Here is a 5,223-nt window from a genome sequence, read left to right on the forward strand (position 1 = left end):
CCTTTTTCAATTATCAGCAAGTAAATAAAATATAAATTAGAAAACTTAAAATCTACTAACAGGACTTTGTTAAAATTTGTAGTCAAAAACATAAGAAATTATTAGCAATAGAAATCTACTTAGTGTCAGAGATTATAACCTACACCGTTATAAAAATTGAAATGTATAATTTTAAATTTAAATCAGTTTTCTAATCTAAAAAAATCAAAAGTATTAAATTTAACCGAGCTTGGTTTATTTTCACAAATACAAACTTCAAATAAACAATTAAATAAATTTAAACTTAACAGTATAAGATACAATTTGGTTAACTAAACTGTTTCAAACAAGTAACATTACACAAACAGAACAAATGCATCCAATAAAACTCAGGTGATAGCTAAGCAGATTCCTCAGTTGCGTATTTCTTTGTCCATTCCCTGCAAATTCTGTCGTGTTCTTCGCGATCGTTCACGTACTGAGCTGCTACTTCTGGCCGAAGAGGCATTTCATAATCACAGTCATTCAGAAGTGATAAAATAGTCAACAAAATGTGCTCTACAAGTATACTTGGAGACCATTGAGACCCTTTAGTCCGATCTAGAATACTGAGGGAACCGTCAGAATCAACATTACAATGGTAGATTTTGGTTCTGAAAGTGATTTTTTGTGGCATATATGGATAGTGTTCAGTAAAATTCAAGTCCAACAAAAAAGTTCCACCTTCATATGGACTGCCATCAGGTCCTTGGATCATAGCTTCCCATTCAAACAGGTTGTGTTCCTTCAATCGAACTCTTATGTTATCTGGTTGGTTTAATTTTTTAAACTCTTCTGCAAGTTTTTTTGCTGCAAAATCTTTCGGTTTCCTTTTAACTTCTACCGCTTGAACTTCATCACTCGCTTTCTTTTCAGGTGGTCCTTCAAGCGAATCTTCCTCAATTTTTCTTTCGGGATTACCAGCAAACTTTTCTTCTCCAGATGATGACATATTTGACTGTAAAATTTAACAAATACCTGTAAAAGAACTAGTGGTAAAATAATAAATTATAAAAAAGTTCGTGTAAAAGCATTATTCAAAACTTTTTTAGTTAAAATTTAAGTTAGCTAAATCTAAAAAAAAAAGTTTTGATAGCTACATTAATGTTAAGCGTTTAAATGACATTAAATAATTTTATTCAGTTTAAGCTATTTTACGAAAAAAAAATTCTATGTTTAGTGAAGTAGTTTTCAAAAACTAAAATCTTATAATTATACAAGTTCTACTAAGATCAAATTAAAATAAAACTTTATAAAATTAAAAGATGCATATTATTGTTTAATGTGTATACTAAAATTAAATCTCACTGTCAACCAGACTTTAATTGAGTTAATTTACCAAATATTTCTACATAATTATAATTCTTACGATAAATAGCTTACAATAAAATTAATCTATTAACTTAAGTAGTTCTAACTGTTTTACAGTAATCTTGGTGAGCACCATCTTTGAATGTAAATTCTAAGAAAAATTTCATTAGCTTAATTATGCTACCAATGTCATAAAACAAATAAATTAATGAAGATATTCTAATTATTTAAGTTTTTTAGGTAGATAAATTGAGTTTTTTTTTTATATATTAAGTAGGTCTTTATAAAAAAATAATATCAGTTTAGTGAAGAATATTATAAAGTTCGTCAAATTTAAGGTTTGTAGATACTAATAACTGATTTTTTTTACTAAAAAACTTTATTTTCACTAATTATATATTATATTGATAAAATTAAAAGGTTTGTAAAATGCTAATAAAATTCCTAATTTTATAGCTCGTTACAAAATCAAGAAGTGTACAAAGACCAACATTAACATAGCATTAAAAACTATTCAAATGTTTTTTTCAGATTTTTTTAGAAATAAGTTAGTTAATTTTTTGACAACAAAAAAATATTAAAACAATTAAATAAACTTTATAATAAATATTTTGTAAAGCCTTAATACCAATATCCACCACACTTGTTATTTAATATTAAAATATCATAACTAAAAAATGTTCGTTAGATAAAAACATCAATTAAATGTACTATGGGCTGGCTAGGCTTTTTAAGTAGGGTAAATACTTTACTTAAAATAGTAGATTTTTACAAAACTAGTGTAAAATTAAACTATTTATATTATGATATAAGTGTCTGATCAAATCTTTAAGAACTTAGTAGAAAACATACTCATTACAATAAGTAGTAACAAAATTTATTTTTAATCATTAATAGTACTTTATTAGTCGTTGATCGATATATTTATTTTTATTAAAATTTTATCATTTTATTTAATTATCATGTTCATATTTTCGTAGACTTTTTTTACTTAAAATTAAAGAAAAGGAAGAGTTAAGCATAGATTTTGTATTAAACTAAAGGTAGGAAAAACTACAAAGTAATCTTTATTAAAAATAATAAAACTAAAAGTACTATAAACAACAAATAAAATTCTGGTAAAATTTACAGTCCTTGTATCGAATGAGACTAACTTTTTAAATTCACACATAAAAAGCTGTTTTAGTTTTTTTTTCGCTTAAAACACCTTGTATAATTTTATGGAAATAGTTAATAAATGTAGGTTAAATATATCATCTAAAACTTTATTAACAAATTTAGAGTATTAATGCGAATAAAGGATTTTTATTTGAATAGGTTTTATTTTAAGATTTCTAGTATAATTTATGAATTGTTAAAAAAATAAAAACTTATTTTAGAGCGTAATGGATAAACAGTTTTTTTAAACTTGCGCTATTTTTATTTTTACTTATCAAATAAAACACTTTAAAAAAAGTTTTGTAAAACAGTGTTTTTTTGAAAAATTTTCAAAATTTCTTGTATGACATTAGCTTACAATTTTTTTTAGAATATTTTTTTCTTTTCTTTTAAACGTCATAATTACTTTCATGGATAATTTTATAAAACTAAAAACTTAACAATTACTTTTGTACAATACTTATTCACTTATCCAGACTTCACTTATTCGGACAGTTTCATTTGAGAAAAAAATTAATAAAATTTTAAGTATTGTCAATCTTGTAATGACGTTATTTCTTGTCCCCCTAGCGTATACTCAACAGTAAAACACACAGTGTGTTGGTTACAATGTTTTTTTTTTATACTGCATAACAGGGTTTATAGATACATAAGTTTAACAAAAATTGATAAATAAGGCAAACCATAATTAAGACTAGCAGCTAATAATGAAAAAAAAAGATTTTGTCTCTTTATCCAAATTCAAAATTTCAGTATTCGTTTTAAAACATATTTAGTAAAATATTTAAACATTTTAGTGTTTAAAAGCTATGTTAAAGAATCAGATTATTTATGCCGAATAACGTTTCGCGTGTTAAAAAAAAATAATTTAAGTCATTTTTAATGAACCGTAACGACTAAAACCGATATGTTCGTTTGATGAGCTGACCAATCAAATTTGGTTGATCGGCAACAAGCGACTCAAGACTTTCAATTCTCTCCTCCAATTCAATCGTGTCTCCTCCTTCACCTTTCGCACCCAGATTTAAACCTAGTATATAACTAATTATAAGTATTTAAAAAACTTTTACTTAGATAACTAAAAATGAAATTTTCTTTACCTTTAGTCATGTTTCTAAGTATTTGCTTTGTCTTGTAAAGGGGTATTGGTTTTAAATACTTACAAAATGAGTTTTTATAACAAAAGTATGTACCTTACTGGATCATGACTAGTAAACTAAATTAGAGGGTTTTAATTTTAAGTAAAACACACTTCTTAACACAAGTTTATTTTATTTTGTTAACCAAAGAAAGCCCGATTACATATTTTCAATTTCTAAAAGTTAAAATTTATTTTAATTAAAAGAATAAGCTTATTTATTTCATTGGAATATAAAGTACTGTAACTGAAAATCAAAAAAGAATAGAAGATATGTTATAATAATCTTTTTATTAATCAAATAAGTATTTTCTTAATGATAAAAGATCTTTAAAAGTTTTTTTTGGAAGTCTGCAAAATTCATATAAAATTTATAAACTAGTTTTTACAGTTTTTAAAGGCTAAAAATTGAAAAAAAAGGGTGGATGCTTTAGTGTCAAAAACTCATGTGTAAATTAAAGCTTTAAAATGTTTAAGGATTCAAAAAACTGTAAACGTTTTCAAAAAAAATTATATATATATATATGTATATAATTAAGTTATTTAACTTAATAAATTAAATTTTTCACACTGAGCCCACCTCGAGGGCTTTATTAATAAAAAGGTTTATCTAAAGATGCAAAACTCAAAGGACTCGAGTTTCGTGACTATTCACTCATCAGCTTCAAAACAAGTTTAAAATTAAGCTTTTTAAATTATTGTTTTTATATAATTAAATAAATAAATAAATATATATATATATATTTATTTATCTCAAATACTCAACTTCTTTTAGTTTAGCAAATGCAGATAAATAAAGTTTTGTTAAATTTTTAATGTTATCGTTTGAAAGGTAGTGATTAGTTATGTAATGTCCGTTATATTTGCAACCTTCTTTATCTGAAAACGCCAGAAAAAGGAATTTATCAACCGGAACAAAGAGATATTCTGATTAAAAATATCATGTGCAATTATGCGTAACACATCAGTATAAAGATGGTGGTAACAACTTTACATATAGCTGTGAAGAGAACCAACAGAATAAAGATCTTTGAAGCCAACAGAAACCTACACGTATTATTTGCAAGAGTTGTATTTCTTTATTGCAAGTTGACTGATAATATTTTATTACGTTTATTTATAAAACACACTATTTGTTGTTAGTATATTTTATAAAAGTATAAATTTTAAAAGTTTTGGCATAAGTTTTTCAAAAACATTTTACTTAAACTTATATTAGTCATAAAAAATAATTCTACTTCTATTTTCTAGTGTTTTTAGTATTTGTAAACTGTTATGTTTTTCTGGTTTTAAGTAAATTATGTAATCAACTTAATTGATATTTCTAGTTTTTAGTTAAAAAGAAGGACAATTGCTTATGACTCTTTTTTTGTTAAGTGTTTTACCTACTGGCAAGTAGGTAAAACTTAGAACATATAAAACAAAATTTATTGAAGAAATTACAAATTTAAAAATTATACTATAATAATACTAGCTTAGCTAATAAATTGTCTGTTAAACATTTTTTTAAAATAAAAACTATGATGAGAAATAAAGGTTTATTTTTAGAAAAGTGTACTCGAATACCAGTTACACTGCTGTTTTATTCAATTGAATAC

General features: G+C 24.4%; 1 pseudogene; it reads right to left on the reverse strand.

Annotated features, from left to right (window-relative positions):
* Positions 1-379: 379 nt before the first annotated feature.
* On the reverse strand, positions 380-970 carry LOC145841228 (uncharacterized; annotated as a pseudogene).
* Positions 971-5,223: the final 4,253 nt, after the last annotated feature.

This window comes from Thalia democratica, chromosome 7 (assembly GCF_965202585.1).
Source record: "Thalia democratica chromosome 7, ktThaDemo2.hap1.1, whole genome shotgun sequence".
Classification (NCBI taxonomy): domain Eukaryota; kingdom Metazoa; phylum Chordata; class Thaliacea; order Salpida; family Salpidae; genus Thalia; species Thalia democratica.